The 17,781-nt window shown below is 42.6% G+C and overlaps 1 pseudogene; it reads right to left on the reverse strand.

Annotated features, from left to right (window-relative positions):
* Positions 1 to 935: 935 nt before the first annotated feature.
* Positions 936 to 1,840, reverse strand: LOC130022284 (vomeronasal type-1 receptor 4-like; annotated as a pseudogene).
* Positions 1,841 to 17,781: the final 15,941 nt, after the last annotated feature.

Raw genomic sequence — 17,781 nt, forward strand, 5'->3', positions numbered from 1 at the left:
TAAAACAAATCTCCAAACAACCCTAAAATATTTTAGTTAAGCTGAACTAGAGAAGATAGTTCTAATTTTCTTTTGTTTATTTTTTGGACCACACTCAGCAGTGCTCAGGACATATTCCTGGCTATGCTCTCAGGGGTCACTTCTGGTGGGCTCAGGAAACCTATGTGTTGTCGGGGATCGAACCTGCATCAGCTGCATGCACACAAGATCCCTCCCCACTGCACTGCACCTGCCGCCCCCAGCAGTTACTTTGGTCATTAGGTCATAGGCTCTATCAAAAGTACAGGAAAAAAGCCTTTTGGTAGTTCCAGAATGGGGCGCTGTCCCCCGTAATTTGTCGGTGCTGTGTGTAATCATTGCCTCTCTACTATGAGCAGTTGGGCTTGCTATGGGTCTATGTATTGGGAGAGATACACAGTGGGTTAGAACACTTGCCCTGCACATGTGCGACCCAGCTTTGGTCTCTTTATTAACTGAGGAATGTGCCACATTACATAAATCAGTTCAATATTCTCCGGGATGAATATTTAAAATTATTATATAAATGAAATAAAGGGGACCATAGAGTGATAGTAATAGAGGGTAATGTGCTTGTCTGGCATGCAGCCAACCTGGTTGGAAGGCACAGTCAGATGTGAACCTTCTATAGGTGAGTCATTCCATGATGTTTTTGATTGCATCTCGCTGTTCATTGATCTAGTATGTACAGTCAGCTGTGGAGGTGGAGACATGTCCATTTAAGAGGTTATTTTCTTTCATTTTACATCTCTCAGTCTCAGCTTTCCACTTTCCTTTTCCATCCTGGTCATACCTGGTGACGCTCAGGGCGCACTCCTGGCTCTGTGCTCAGAAATCACTCCTAGCAAGCTGCAGATCCTGTGCAAGGCAAGTGCCTTACACAAGTGCTCCAGCCTATCTCTCCAGCCTGACATCACTTAACGTTTCCTGTCCTGAGCACTTTGTGTCAGAGATGGTGTGAGAGTATTCAAGTCTCTGAAGGTAGTGGTTTGTGGAGAAGATTTCCTTCTCTTTAAGAAGGTGCAGTTCGCAAAGGGGCCTCTGTGGTTTCTTATCAGCAAGAAAGGACAGATCACTGGATAGCAGGAAGAGACAAAAACAGTGATGTTTCCTAACACTTGTACCTCACGTTTGTATACTATAGAAATGGTAAGGCAGCAGTTGAACCCGTAAAAAAAGCCAAAACAGCTCACTTGGACCAAGATGGTGTGGGTGGCCTTGATCTCTGGAGAGGATGGTGGGCAGAGACTGTGCCTAAGGATGTGCTGGACATTCTTGCGATGGTTGAACAGGAACTTTACCATGTGCACGCTGGTCCAGATCATGAGGGACACACACAGGAAGTCTCTTAAAATCATTCCTCCAAGAATTCCAGACACCACCAGAGTCCCTGTGTCATGTGCCATACAGTATTTTTGGTTATAAACTAGTCCCATTCCAGTAGTGTTGAATGGGGCTTTCATGGAAATGATGACCTGGCTATGGATGAGCATGTTGAGTATCCAGAAGAAGAGGAAGGCAGAAGAAATGCCCGTGGGGATGTTTGATTTGAGCCACGCCCACTGAGCATGGTTGTTGGTGATCACGATGGCTTGGAACACACTGAGGAAAGATGTGGTACAGAGGGAAAGACCCCGGCCCACTCTGGACAAGAACAAAACGGCCTTACAACCAGTGTCGTTCAGAAAATTTCTTATTCCAAAGAAAAATATTAATTCCGGAATCCCGGCAAATAAAACGTCATCAGGTTGTCTAAAGTTAAGTGGGTAAATATCCAATCTATTGGCTTTGCTCTTTGCAGAAAGGTGTTTATGTGTATCATGAGCAACAGCGAATTTCCAGTAAAACCAAATATGAATTGGAAGAAAAATAATACTCCCAAAATCATATCTTGTAGAACTATTGTGTCCATCGCTTCGTGGTACATTGAATAAAGACCTGCATAAAGTACAAATAACAGATTTGTTGGTGAACCTGAGAGAAATGTCATGACATGCTGGTGTGAATGTGACTTACACTTGACATCAATAGACTCTGCAAAAGCACTATCATTTTTCAGAAAATAAAGAATTAGTCCAAAAAAGTATTTTTAGAGGGTTATCAAAATCCCCTAGCAGGATTTGTTGATACCATATTTTTGGTTTTTGATTTTGGGGTCACACCCAGCGATGTTCAGGGTTTACTCCTGGCTCTGCATTCAGGAATTATTCTAGGTGGCGCTTGAGGGACATTATGGGATTCCGGGGATCAGCCCGTGTAAAACAAGTGCCCTCCGTGCTCTACTGTCTCTACGCACCGATTTTTTTTAAATTTTTAAATTTTTTTTTATTAGTGAAACACCATGAGGTACAGTTGTAGATTTACAATTTTTTGTGCTTGGGTTTCGATTATACAATGATCAGATACCCATCCATCCAACAGTGCCCATATTCCACCACCATGGATAATATCCCACCCACCCCCATCCCCCCATCCCCCCTGCCTCTGTGGCAGGGCAATCCCCTGTGTTCTCTCTCTCCTTTTGGGTGTTGTGGTCTGCAAAGGAGGAATTGAGTGGCAAACATGTTCAGTCCATAGTCTACTTTCGACATGCATCTCCCCTCCTGGGAGGATCCTCCAAACACCCTTTATATGGTGTCCCCTTCTCTATCTGAGCTGCCCTTTCCTCTAGAATGCCCGGCTGGCCACTAAGCTATGGAGTAATCCTCCTGGTGCTGATCTCAGCTATTCTTGGGTATTAATCTCATATTATGTTACTTTATATCCCTCAGGTGAATGCAATCTTTCTATGTCTATCCCTCTCTTTCTGACTCATTTCGCTTAGCATGATACTTTCCATGTTGTACCACTTGTATGTAAATTTCATGACTTCATCTTTTCTAACAGCTACATAGTACTCCATTGTGTAGATGTACCAAAGTTTCTTTAACCAGTCATCTGTTCTTGGGCATTCAGGTTTCTTCCAGTTTCTGGCTATTGTAAAGAGTGCTGCAATGAACAAACAAGTGCAGATGTCACTTCGACTATACATTTTTGCCTCTCTGGGATATATTCCCAGGAGTGGTATTGCTGGGTCAAATGGGAGCTCAATTTCTAATTTTTTAAGAATCATCCGTACTGTTTTCCAGAAGGGCTGAACCAGTCAACATTCCCACCAACAGTGAAGGAGTGTCCCTTTCTCGCCACATCCGCGCCAGCATCGTTTGCTTTTGTTCTTTTGAATGTGGGCCAGTCTCTGAGGTGTGAGATGGTATCTCATTGTGGTTTTGATCTGCATCTCCCTGATGATTAATGATGTAGAGCATTTTCTCATGTGCTTTTTTGCCATTCGGATTTCTTCTTTGAGAAAGTTTCTGTTCATTTCATTGCCCCATTTTTGGATGGGGTTGGATGTTTTCTTCTTGTGGAGTTTAACCAGTATTTTGTATATCCTGGATATCAACCCCTTGTCAGATGTGTATTTGGAGAATATCCTTTCCCATTCTGTAGACTGTCTTTGTATTTTGGTCACTGTTTCTTTGGAGTTGCAGAAGCTTCTTAGTTTAAGATAGTCCCATTTATCTATCTCTGTTTTCACTTGCTCAGTCAGTGGCGTGGCATCTTTGAAGATACCATTAGCTTCAATGTCATGGAGGGTTTTGCCAACTTCGTCTTCAATGTACCTTATGGTTTCTGGTTTGATGTTGATGTCTTTAATCCATTTTGATCTTACTTTTGTACATGGTGTTAGGCAGAGTTCTGAGCCCATTTTTTTGCACGTAGCCGTCCAGTGGTGCCAGCACAATTTGTTAAAGAGGCTTTCCTTACTCCACTTCACATTACTTGCACCTTTATCAAAGATTAGATGATCATATGTTTGAGGGGAGATGTCAGTGTACTCAACCCTGTTCCATTGGTCTGCAGTTCTGCCTTTGTTCCAGTACCATGCTGTTTTAATTATTACTGTTTTGTAGTACAGTTTGAAGTTCGGGAGGTTGATTCCTCCCATTTTCTTTTTCCCAAGAATTGCTTTAGCTCTTCATGGGGGCTTATTACGCACCGATTTTTTTCATTTTTCTTGAATTATTTCAGTTGACTATTTTCAGAGAAGTAAATTTAGTATCTTGTTGAATATTTTGAATTGATTATATATTTTATATCAGAGAAGTTATATTCATATGAGACTTAAATTGATTACTTTTAACTTGACAACTTGAATGCATTTGTGTAATTTGGAATATGTTCCAGAAACTTAAAATCATTTAAGTCATTTGTTTTGCCTTTGAGTTTTTTAGTCATGGTGATGTTCAGGGGTAACTTCTGGCTCTGCACTCTGGAAGTACGCCAGGAGGCTCTCTGGGGACTCTATGGGGTGCTGGAGATTGAATCCTAGTGTGCCATGAGCAAGGATAATGCCATCACATATATGAGTGTATATATATGGCCCCCATTCAATCTTTTCAAAATTATTGTATCACCATTTTATATCACATCATTCTGGTCTCTCTACAGATCCTGTTCTTAGAGTATCATAGGACTATCTGATTTCTCTTCTGGAAATCTCTTCTGAAAATCTGGTTGCAGGTAATGTTACAAATAACTCAGGACTATTCAAGTTTTAGGGTCACCCAGACTGGGATCACACAGACAGATCATAATCCTACCCATATTGCTCCAGCCTCCTGGTGCCCCTATGTGAGCCACCATTGAATTAGACAGACATGTTCATCACTGTGAGTAGACACAGCACAATTAAGGGCTGCATGAAGACAGAGGGGCTGGATTGATAGCACAGTGGTAAGGTGTTTGTTTACGAGCCGGGTTTGATTCCTCCTCCACTCTTGGAGAGCCCGGCAAGCTACTGAGAATAACTCACCCTCATAGCAACGCCTGGCAAGTTACCTGTGACGTATTCAGATATGCCAAACACAGTAAGAACATATCTCACAATGAAGACGTTACTGGGCCACTCGAGCCAATCGATGAACAATGGAAGGAGAGTGCTACTGGACAGTGGATGAACACAGAGACCCGGATATTGCAAACGGCCAATCGGCAGCATCCTTAAAGGATAGATTCAGTGACAATTTGCTATTCTATTATGGCCTGGACGTGACTGTCTGCTCCCCTCTGGTCCAAACTTGTTTTTCTTAGGGGACTATCCTGATCATGGGGTTCCTTTAGAGGATGAATTTCACACATCTCACTATTCCTATCCTGTCTCTTGGAGTTTCCATGAATTCATAGATAGATTGTTTCAGTGAAGGTCTCAATATTTTTCCTGGATATTGTCCTCATCTCCTTCTCTACCATGACTCACAATTCCCAAGAACTCTTTCTTAGGGTAGAGCATTTGCCTTGCATGTGGGCACTGTGGGTTCGTTCCCTGCATCCCATATGGTGTCCCAAGCACTGCTGGGATTGATTTCTGAGTGGAGACCAAGAGTATACCCTGAGTATTGCCTGGGGTGTGAGGAAAAGAAAAATGAATAATCCAAGGGAGGAAATCTCAGGCCAATTCTGTGGCTTCAATTTTCCCTTTGTGTGAGGCCGGATTCAGCCGGAATTCAGGCTGGAGCAGGGTCATGAGCCTGAAGTGGTCTACATTCCATACAGCTATTAGAAAAAAGGATGCTATGAAATTTGCTTATAAATGGATAAACATGGAGAGTATCACACAGAGTGAAAAAAGTCAGAGGGAAAGGGACACACAGAGAACGACAGCACTCATTTTTGGGATTCAAAAAAAAAACCACACAGTGTAAGTGTAACAATCATGGACAGTAGAAGCAAGGGCTGGGACGATTGGTCCATGGCTAGAAACCTGTCTTAGGGCTGGAGGAGAAGGCAATTGGGATAGAGAAGGAAGAATTATGACAATGATGGTTGGAACAGATTGCTCTGGGTGGGAGATGTGTGCTGAAAGTGGGTAATGGGCCAAAAAGGATGAACTCTCAGTATGTGTATTGCAAATCATAATGCTCAAAAGGAGACAGACAGAGAGAGTGAGAGAGAGAGAGAGTTAGACAGAGGCAGAGACAGAGACAGAGGAAAAAGACTAAGGATATTGGTGGTGGAAAAAGCACACCAGTTGAGGAATGGGTGTATTGAATGACTAATTCCTTCAGAAAGCTTCTAACTTTATCTCACAGAGATTCAATTAAAACACATACGCATACACACACAAACATGTTGCTGTGTGAGTCTCTCTGTTTTCGCCTCTTAAATACACCCAGGAGGATTGAAATCTTTTCTCTGAATCCAAAGCTACTTCCAGTTGATTCTCGGTCACTCATTTTGAAACACTACTCAGTCACCCACAACCTCTGTCGCTTTCCCTGCAGACAAGTAAATTGAACCTGAATCACTGCCTTCCCTCCAGAGATCCTGACACGATGTGGCACTGCCTAACCCAACTCCTGCTCCATTTTGGTGGTGTGATGCTCAGGAAAGCCATCTTCAGTACCCACCCCCGTCACCCTCTGACATTCATTTATTGTCACTTCTAACTCTGGTTCTGACTTGCTTCACCACATTCTTATTCTGCTCACAATATTGTTATTTCTTATCTGGATTAAAGCCATAGTTCAGTGGCTAGGCATTTGCTTTGCACGAGGCCAGCTTGGGTACAATCTCCGGCATCCCACATGGTTCCCTGAGCACTGCAAGGAGTAAATCCTGAGTGCAGCACCAGGAGAAGCCCCTGAGCATCACCACAAGTGGCAAAGAAAGAAAAAAATTGTCATTAGGAATGGGAATAAACTCATCTTTTTCCTTTGGGTTGATGTAATTTTTCAGTGGGATAGAAGCAAAGCTTGTACAAGATTTCCAAAGTAGGGACAGTCATGAGTGAAATGAGCACAGGATTATTTAAAGAAGAATTTGTTTCAGTCAATTATTAGATGAAGTAAAAAATATGCATGTAAGTAATTAACAGTGTTTTCCAAAAAGCATACGAAAGGCTTGGAGCAATAGCACAGCGGGAGGATACTTGCCTTGCTGTCCTGGGTTCGATCCCTGGTACCATATGTCCCCTGAGCCCCAGCAGGACTGATCCCTGAGCAGAGAGCCAGGAGTAAGTCTTGAGCAAAGTCCTGTGGCCTAAAAGCAAAAAGGAACATAAGGCAAAAAGTGTAAGCCTTTAGGGAATTCACAAACAAGCTAAAATTTTTTCACTTTAGGAATCAAATGAACATATTGACTTAAGATTGGGCAAAATAAGTCAGATTACCAAATGACAAATGAGCACAGGTTTATTGAAACATCTCATACATAGGACTGGAGTGAGAGTGAAGCGGGGAGTCCGTTTACCTTGCACGTGCTCGACCCATTTGATCCCGGCATTTCATATACTCCCCACAGCACTCCCAGGAGTAATTTCTGAGTGCAGAGCAAGAGTCTCCCCTGAATAGTGCTAGGTGTGACCCAGAATGTAAATCCAGCCAACCAATCATACAACCCATACAAGGCTAGAGTGATAGCACAGAGGGAGGGCGTTTGCCTGGCAACAGCTGATAGGGTATGGCTCTTGGCATCCCTTATGGTCCCGGACCCCACCCTGAGTAATTCCTGAGCTCAAAGCTGGAGTAAACCCTGAGCATCACCGAGTTTGGCCGCAAGAGGAACAAAAAAAATCTTGTAGTACAAAAATATTGTAAGATTAAGGGAGAAACAATTGGTCCAAGATATTATAACAAAATCTACAAGATGCCAAACTCACTACTGTAGGTCATAAGTATGAACATATCAAGAATGAATAAGCCCACTTTATTCCATTATATCTTCAATAGTATGATAAAGCAATAAAGAAGATAAATGTTGAAAGTTATAAATTGTTAGATGTCTTGATTCAATGTTAATGAATGATTGACATTGGTTAAGAATTGAAACCTCCAAGGAAAACTATCATTCTGAAGACACAAGTCATAAAACAGTTGCAAAGTTAAAGGATTTTCAGCAGTCTTACTCATATAAAATATTCTAATGGGTCCAAGAAATTCTCGGTCAAAGCATTTTAAATAATAGAAAGATAGTTTTGGATGACAGAAAAAGACATTTGAAGACATAAAATATTTATGAATCAGAACATCTGGTATTGTGATAGAAAATTCTTACCAAAATTAAAAACTCTAAAATTTATAAAACAATTCCCCAAACAACCCTAAAATCATAAATTAAGCAGAACTAGATAAGATAGTTCTAATGTTCTTTTGTTTATTTTTGGGACCAAACTTAGCAGTACTCAGGGCTTACTCCTGTCTCTGCAATCAGGGATCACTCCTGGTTGCCTCAGGGACCGTAGGAGCTGTCGGGGATCAGACTTGAATCAGCTACATTCATGGCAAGACCCCCCCCTGCACTGTCGCCCCCAATAGTTCCAATACTGTGGTTATTAGATCATAATCTCTAAGAAAAATAAACGAAAAGTGGAGTTAGGGAGAAAAGTTAAAAATCAATGAGGGGGCTGGAACTATAGCACAGTGGGTAGGGCGTTTCTCTTGCACGAGGCTGACCCGGGTTTGATTCCCAGCATCCCATATGGTCTTCAAGCACCGCCAGGAGTTATTCCTGATTGCATGAGCCAGAGTAACATCTGTGCATCATCGTTGTGACCCAAAAAGCAAAAAAAAAATCTTTGAGAAATGCATAGATGGGGGGAAGAGAAACAAAAGAAAAGTGAACTCAGAAAAAAAAAGTTTAATCAGAGTGGAAAGGTGAACACAGTTGCTGTGTCAGTGAATGAGTGAGGATATAACATTCTAAGTAACTTGTTGTATCTGTTGCTAATAGAACGAGTTATGCCACCAAAAGTTTAAAAATACCTTTAAATGAAAATGCAGTTTAAGAGCCAAAAAGGGGGCCAGAGTGATAGTCTAGTGCAGAGGATGCTTTCCTTGCTCATGGTGGGTTTGGGATTAATCCCTGGCATTGTGTCGGGTCCCTGCAACCCACCAGGAGTGATCCCTGAGCACAGAACCAGGAGTAAGTCCTGAGCACCGTCAGTGTGGCCCCCAAACAACCAAAGTGAAATAAAAGAGAAATTACAGTAGAATAAAAATTATAACAAAGTATATGGTTCAAACTGTAAAGAAGAAAATCATAAATTGATGGGCAAATAGTGATAGTACAGTGGGTAGGGCCTTGCCTTTCACACAGCCAACCAGGATTCCATTCCCAGTATCCCCTGAACACGACCAGAGTAATTCCTGCTTGTCTTGCACACAGCTGACGAGTTACCATCCCAGAAGGTCCTCCATGCACCAGCAGGAGTAATTCCTGCTAGCAGAGACAGGAGTAACCCCTCAGCATCACTTGGTGTGACTCAAGGCATAAAACAAAACAAAGAAGAAATCAACCCCAACCCCTGGATATCATGAGTATAGGAACTCAGGTGAGCTTAGCGTTAGAAAGCGTGTCCACAAAAACAGAATCAGAAAAATAAATTCTTCTCCTTTTTTTGTCATTTTGGGTCACACCTAGTGATGCTCAGGTTACTCCTGGCTCTGCATTCAGGAAATAATCCTGGCAGTGCTAGTGGGACCCTGTGGAAAATTGAGAATGTTGGAACCCGTGGCTGGTACGGGCCAGGCAAACTCTCTATTCCCTGCTCTACCTCTCCAATCCAAGGGAAAGAACATTTTCTAAAGAAAAATCCCTGTCTCTTCCTTCAAGCAGTAGCAGAGACAGGATGTACTTACTGAGTCTGAGGCTGGCGAAGTTGACGGGACCCTCTGCCAGGCTGCGGGTGAATGCCTGTGTGTTAATCCAGGGCTATAAAAACACACTAGTGACTTGGTCCCCAGAGATCCTGTCACTTTGAGCTCAGGAAACTTTCCAATGTGCCCATGGACACACAAATTACTGTCTGAGTTGCAAATGGATCAATTTAGGAAAGTTTTTTAAATGAAATTCCCCTCAGGTGTTCACTTCAGAAACTTTCCCATTACATCAGCCTGAGTTCGCAGAGTTCTGCAGGAGCAGAGCAGAAAACAAAGTTGGGATAATTGACTACTCGCAGAGGTATCAAAAGTTCTCATTTCTCTGACAGCCTTTTGGAGAGTAATCGCTTTTCTCTCAGGATTTATTGTGAGAACAACCAAATCTCCACTGAGGTGAGAAAAGAAGGATTATAAATGATAATTCTTTTTTATTGAATCACCATGAGACGCAGTCACAAAACTTTCATGTTTCAGTTCCAGTCCTTCAATGATAGAACTCCCATCTTTCCACCAGTGCACATTTTCCACCATCAATGTCCCGAGTATCCCCACCCACCCACCCTTCCCACTGCTTCTGTGGAAATTTTCCCCATAATGTTTCTCTACTATGGGGCATTATGATTTTGCAATATAGATACTGAGGGGCTATCACGTTTGGTCCTTTATTGACTTTCAGCACACCTGTCTCATCCTGAGTGATCCCTCCACTTATTATGAAATAAGGAATCCCCACTGATCCCATCAAATTCTCCTCCAGTTCATAAGAAAGGTTTCCAACTGGAGCAATTTTCCTGGCCCTTGCCTCTACTGTCCTTGGGTATCAACCTCATAATATGTTATTTTATAGTCCACAAATGAATGTAGTCATTCTATGTCTGTCCCTCGCATTCTGAATCATTTCACTTAACATGATACTCTTATGACCATCCACTTATGAGGAAATGTCATAATTTCATTTTTCCTAACAGCTGCGTAGTATTCCATTTTATAAATGTACCAAAGTTTCTTTATCCAGTTGTTTGTTTGGCCACTCGAATTGTTTCTCGCTTCTGGTTATTGTGAACAGTGTACAGACCTGTTCTTGGTCATGCATTCAACTTGTCTTTGAAAACTCAATTTATTCAATTGTATCCTCAAGAGTATGATAAAGAAATAAAGAAGATAAATGTTGAAAATTATAAATTGTTAGAGATCCACTATTAATGAATGATTCAAATTAGTTACTAATTGGAACCTCCAAAAGAAAACTCTCATGATGACACAATCCACAAAATCATTGCAACGTTAAAGGATTTTCAATACTATTACTCCTATAAAATCATTCCAATTGGTCTAAGAAATTCTTGGTCAAAACTTTTTAAACTCATAGAAAGATGTTTTTGGATGATAGAAAAGACACATGAATACATAAAATCTTCATGAATCAGAACATCTGGTATTATAATAGAAAATTCTCACCAAAATTAAAAACTCTAAAATTTATAAGGCACATCCCCAAACAACCCTAAAATCATTTAACTGAGCATAACCAGATAAGATAGTTCGAAATTTCTTTCATTTATTTTTATTTTTGAACCACACTCAGCAGTACTCAGGGTTTAGTCCTGGCTCTGCACTCAAGGATCACTCCTGGCAAAAATGAAAATTCTTGAGGATTAAAAAAATCAGCCTGAATTTTAATGGAATCTCTAGACCATATATATATATATACACATATATATGGTCTAGAGATTCCATTAAAATTAATGTGTATTCCATTAATAGGTAAAGGTAAAGGCCCTCCCGTTGATCGTCGATTTGCTCGAGCGGGCCCAGTAACGTCTCCATTGGAGACTTTGTTGTTACTGTGTCTGGCATATCGAATACTCTCTGTAGCTTGCCGGGCTCTCCGAGAGGGGCGGAGGAATCGAACTCGGGTCGGCCATGTTGGCCGCTTGTAAGGCGAACGCCCTACCCGCTGTGCTGGAATGACTATATATTAATATATATAATATATAATTAATGTGTGTTCCATTAATATATATGTGTATTAAAATTTTAAAACACATATATATACATATATATTAATGCACTGTCCTCCCATTGTTCATCGATTTGTTCAAGCAGGCCCAGTAACATCTCCATTGCGAGACTTGTTGTTACTGTGTTTGGCATACTGAATATGTCACAGGTAGCTCGCCATGCTCTGCCATGCGGGTAAGACACTCTCGATAGCTTGCCAGGGGCAAATGCCCTACTGTTGTGCTACTAAATACATTATAAAGAAAAGTGCCCTATCTCTCTGAGAAAATTTTTAAAAACTGAACATTGATAATAACGTTTAAGGATCTTGGCTAATGTTTGGTGTTATTAGAACGATGTCATCAACGAAGCAGAGGTGGTGTAGTTGCCAACCGTCTATCTTCACTCCCATTTCTTCCAATTCCAGTCGTCAAATGACGTTCTCCAGGCTGGCAGTGAAGAGTTTCGGTGAACTGGTATTGCCCCTGCGAACCTCTCCCTTTACGTCGATGATCACTTCCTTGAAGAATGGTCAACTCCACGTCACTTAAAAACGTTTTTCTTTAAATTGGATATCCATGAGAAAGATCATTCCAAGGCTGTTCATAATTGGGGTTCAGTCGTACAATGATTTAGCACCCATTCCTCCCCCAGTGTACATTTCCCACCATGAAGATCTTCTGTTTCCCAACCACCATGCCCTGTCCCCCAGTCCCAAACCCCAGGCACTTTCCTTCTTGCTCTCTCTTTCCTTTTCCTTTTGTCTTGAGTGAGACATTTATTATACTGCTGACAAATTGATTCTTACCTTCATTTGAGCTCTTTTATAGATTTCCATAAACTCCTGTTTTATGCGTTCAGTAAAATTATTTGGAACTCAGTGAATAATGTCTCCATTGCTTTGTTGTCACTATCTCACTTTTGTTTTAAACCTTTTATCTATTTATTGACTTTTGAGGTCACACCTGGCGGTTCTCAGGGGTTCCTCCTGGCTCTGCACTCAGAAGTTGTTCCTGGTATTGCTTGGGAGACCCCATGGGATGCCGGAGTTGAACCAGGGTCAGCTTGTGCAAGGAAACTACCTTACCAGGTGTACTACTGCTGAAGCCCAAACCCTACTGAACTATGATTCTATCGGAGGACTTTTCCAGGGTTGGAGAGATAAACAGTGGGATAGAACACTTGCCTTGCATATGGGTAACCAGGTTTGATCTCCAGCACCCAATTACCTGAGGAATGGGTCACACTACGTCCATTGTTTCCAGGGAGCCACTTCAGTACTCTCAAAGGTGAATATTTGAAATCATATTATAAATGAAATAAAGGAGGCATGGAGCAATAGTATCGAGGGTAATGTGCTTGTCTTGAGAGCAGCCAACCCCGGTTAGAGGCCCAAGCATAGCCAGATGAGCTTCCCATTCTCGTTTCCCCAGAAATAATGGAAATAACATTTCACTTACAGGTGCAACTTTCTACAATGTGTTTTATTTAACTCACAGTTCATTTATCTCAGTCTGTACGGTAAGCTGTGGACTTGGATATGTCATCCGAATAAGATATTATTTTCTTTTTTTCTACAACAAAATATCTTTACACACCCTCCATTTTTCTCCTGGTCACACCTGCTGATGCTCAGGACCCATTCCTGGCTCAGAAGTCAGAAATAACTCCTGGCCCTGCACATATGCAGATCATGTGCAAGGCAAGTGCCCTACCCACTGCGCAATCTCTCCAGCCTCACAAAACGGAAACTTTGCAGTGGGATTTTTCTATCCTGAGCACTTTGTGTCAAAGATGCTGTGAGAGTTATCCAGCTCAGATGGCATTGGTTTGTGGAGATTTCCTCATCTTTACAAAGGTGCAGATCAGAAAGGGGCCTCTATGATTTTTAAGCAGCAAAAAAGGACAGACCATTGGATAGCAGGAAGAGACAAAAACAGCGATGTTTTCTAACCCTTGTACCTCATGATTGAATGATACATAAACGGTAATACAGCAGTTGATCCAGTAAAAAAAGACAAAACAGCTGACTTGGACCAGGATGGTGTGGGTGGCCTTGATCTCCAGAGAGGATTGTGGGCAGAGTCTGTGCCTATGGATGTGCTGGACATTCTTGCGATGGTTCAAGAGGAACTTTACCATGTGCACGCTCGTCCAGATCATGAGGAGCACCCACAGGAAATCACTAAAAATCATTCCTCCGTGAAATAGAGATGCTTCCAGAACCTCTGAGACATGGGCCTTCAGTGCCATACAGTATTTTAGGCTAATAACTCCTTCAATTCCAGTAGTGTTGAAAGGGGCCTTCACTCCAGTGATGACCCGGCTATAGATCAGCATGTTGACTACCCAGGAACAGAGGAAGGCAGAAGAAATGCACGTGTAGATGTTTGACTTGAGCCACGCCCACTGAGCATGGTTGTTGGTGATCACGATGGCTTGGAACACACTGAGGAAAGAGGTGGTACAGTGGGAAAGACCCCGGCCCACTCTGTGCAGGAACAAAACTGCCTGACAACCAGTGTCATTTAAAAAATTTCTTATTCTAACGAAAAATATTAATTCTGGAACCCCTGAGAATAAAACTGTCATCATGTTCGCAAGTGTTAAGTGGGTAAATATCCAATCTATTGGCTTCTTTCTTTGCAGAAGTCTGTTGACATACAGCATGAGCAGCAGTGAATTTCCAATAAAACCAATCATGAATTGGAAAAAAAATAATACTCCCCAAACCGTTTCTTGTAGAACTATTGTGTCCATCAATTCCTTGTTTGTTCGGTAAAGACCTGCAGAGGGTATAAATAACAGATTTGTTGGTGAACTTGAGGGAAATGTCATGACACGCTGGCATCAATATGTCTAAGATATTCTTGCTCAGTAAAACGTGAAAAATGCTGTCATTTTTCAAAATATGAAGCATTATTCCAAAAAGAATTTAAAGAGGGTTATTGACATCACTGAGGAATAGTTGTTGCTTCCATGTATTTTGGTTTTGATTTTCGGGTCTAGCCAGCAATGACTGTCAGTTACTCCTAGCTTGGAATTTAGGAATCATTCCTGGCATGCTTGGAGGACAGTATGGGATGCCTGGGATTAAATGGCAAGCCCTCTCCACACTGTACTATGTCTCTTGCCCTTTTTTCCATTTTTGTAAAATTATTCCAGTTGACTATTTTCAGTGAAGTAAATTTGGTATTTTTTTGAAAAATTGTTAAATCAGTTGTATATTTCATGTCATAGAGATATATTTAAGTCTTATACAACTTAAATGGATTCTATTTAACTTGACACCTTTAATACATTTACATAATATGTCTATGAAATTGAAAACCATTCAAGTTTTTTTTTTCTTCTTTGGATTTTCGGGTCTCATTGGGCGATCCTGAAGATTACTTCTGGCTCTGCACTGGGGAATTACCTCTGGAGGTGCTCAGGACACCATATGGGGTAATGGGTATCGAACCCTTTCCCATCACAGGCACAGCAAATGCCCTACCCAATGTACCTTCGATCTGTCCCCTTTCAAGTTGTTTGAATCATAGTATTAGATGCCCATTTTACATGAAATCATTCTGGCCTCTCCGCAGAGCCTGTCTTAGAGTATCACAGACTATCTGATTCTGTAAAATTCTCTTCTGAACCATTTCTCTCATTCCCTCCAGTGCTCCAAAATGTTTTGATATGAGAACCCTGACCAGTGAGACTGGTCACATAGAATGCGACGAATACATCAAGAGTGCCCAAGCTTTAGGGTCCCCCAACCGGCAGTGTAAAGGGCGTCCTTTTGTTCATCCATATCACTCCAGCATCCTGGTTCCCGTCATGTGAGCTGCTGTTGACGCTGACAAACACGTTCAGCACTGTGAGTAGACACGGCACAATTAAGGGGTGCGTGAAGTCAGAGACCCGATATTTCACATGGACAATCAGTGACAGCCTTAAAGGATAGATTCTGTGACAATTTGCTATTCTATTCTGGCCAGGAATGCTTGTCTGCTTCCCTCTGGTCTAAACTTGTTTTCCTTAGTGGACTACCCCAACATTGAGGTTTCTGTTCACTTAATCACTTAATCACTTAACTTCCCGTTAGTCGTCGATTTGCTCGAGCGGGCGCCAGTAACGTCTCCATTTGTCCCTGTCGCGTGCTAGTGTAGCCCAATGGCATCTCTTCGCTCCGGGAACATGGAGGGCCTCAAACCGATCGTTCATGATCTTGACAAAGAAGTCTGACCATCTGGTAGGTGGGCGGCCATGCGGTCTCTTGACATCCCGTGGAATCCAATCAGTAACAGCTCTAGTCCAACGGTCGTCTTTAAATCTCATTACGTGACCAGCCCATCTGATTTTCGCACCTTGGCATATGAGACAGCGTCCCTGATCCTTGATCGTCGACGGATGTCAGAACTCCGGATTCGTTCTCTCATTTGAGTGAAACGTGATATTCCAAGCATAGCTCTTTCTATTCTTCTTTGGGAGACCTGAATAGCGTTCTCATCTTGTTTGCGTAGGGCCCAGGTCTCTGAGGCATATGTTAATGCAGGAAGAACAGTGGAATCAAAGAGATGTGCCCGGAGCCGGAGGTTCTTCGTCCTCTTAGCTATTTCTTCGACATTCTTGAAGGCGTTCCAAGCCGCTCTCTTCCTCCTGCGCAGCTCGGGTGCCAGGTCATTTCTCATGTTGACCTCTCGACCTAGGTACACATAGCTGTTGCATTCGGAGATGGTCGTTCCATTGAGAGCGAATGGGGCGTCAGGAACAAGGCTGTTTCTCATAAACATTGTCTTCGTAAGATTCAGCTGTAGTCCTACCTTTCCACACTCACGGTCAAAGTCGGCCAGCATTTGTGCCGCTTGGCTGATGTTTGGTGTTATTAAAACAATGTCATCAGCAAAGCGGAGGTGGTGTAGTTGCCGACCATCTATCTTCACTCCCATTCCTTCCCATTCCAGTCGTCGCATGATGTTCTCGAGGGTGGCACTGAAGAGTTTTGGTGAAATGGTATCACCCTGCCCCACCCCTCTCTTGACATCAACGATCACTTCTTTGTAGAATGGTGAGATCCTGGTAGTGAATCCACAATACAGCTCACGGAGGATCCTGATGTATTGGGCTTGAATGCCCTGATTGGCTAGGGCTTCAATGACCGCTTCCGTCTCAACAGAATCAAAGGCCTTCTTTAAATCAGCGTGGTTTGGCGCATGCCTCAGGCAACCGCAAGCTAACGTCTGAGCTTGCAAAGCAGTGCAGAGATGCGATCAAGGAAGACCTCAAAGAGAGAAGAGCAGAAGTACTGGTAGATGCGGCAGAAGCCGGGAAAAGTATTCGTAACGCCCGCCTGTCCTTCGCCAACTATAAGACCAAGATGACTGCCCTCCGACGTCCTGATGGATCCATCACATCCTCCAGAACGGCAATGGAGAAGATTATCCATGACTTCTACTCAAATCTCTTCAATAGCCATGTCCACTTGCCGACATACCAAATTCCACAGGATGGGTATGTCGTTCCTAACGTTCTCACTTCCGAAATCCGACACGCCATGTCGTTGGTAAAGAAGCAAACAGCACCCGGCCCAGACAAGGTCAGACCTGAACACCTGAAGAACCTGCCGTCAGTACTCATCAACACACTGGCTCGGCTCTTCACTCGCTACCTGTCTGAATGCAAGGTTCCGTCCCAATGGAAAACCAGCAGGACCGTACTACTGTTCAAGAAGGGAGACATCCATGACATTGGCAACTATCGCCCGATCTGCCTATTGTCTGTCATCTACAAGCTGTTCACTCGAGTCATCCTGAATAGGATTGGCAGAACACTAGATGAAGGACAACCATGCGAGCAAGCAGGGTTCCGCAAAGGATTCAGCACCACCGACCATATCCACACGGTAACCAAGCTCATTGAGGTTTCTCGGGAGTTCAAGTGGTTTCTGTTAGGGGGTCAATTTCCCACAACTTAGTATTCATTACCTATGTAAATTCAAAAAAGACAGCAGCAGCGGCGGCTCTATCTCACCTGCCACTGGGTTGGGTGGTCTCACACCTCTTCCCCCACCCCAGGAGGT

The sequence above is a fragment of the Sorex fumeus genome, unplaced genomic scaffold, assembly GCF_029834395.1.
Source record: "Sorex fumeus unplaced genomic scaffold, SorFum_2.1 ptg000019l, whole genome shotgun sequence".
NCBI classification, from domain to species: domain Eukaryota; kingdom Metazoa; phylum Chordata; class Mammalia; order Eulipotyphla; family Soricidae; genus Sorex; species Sorex fumeus.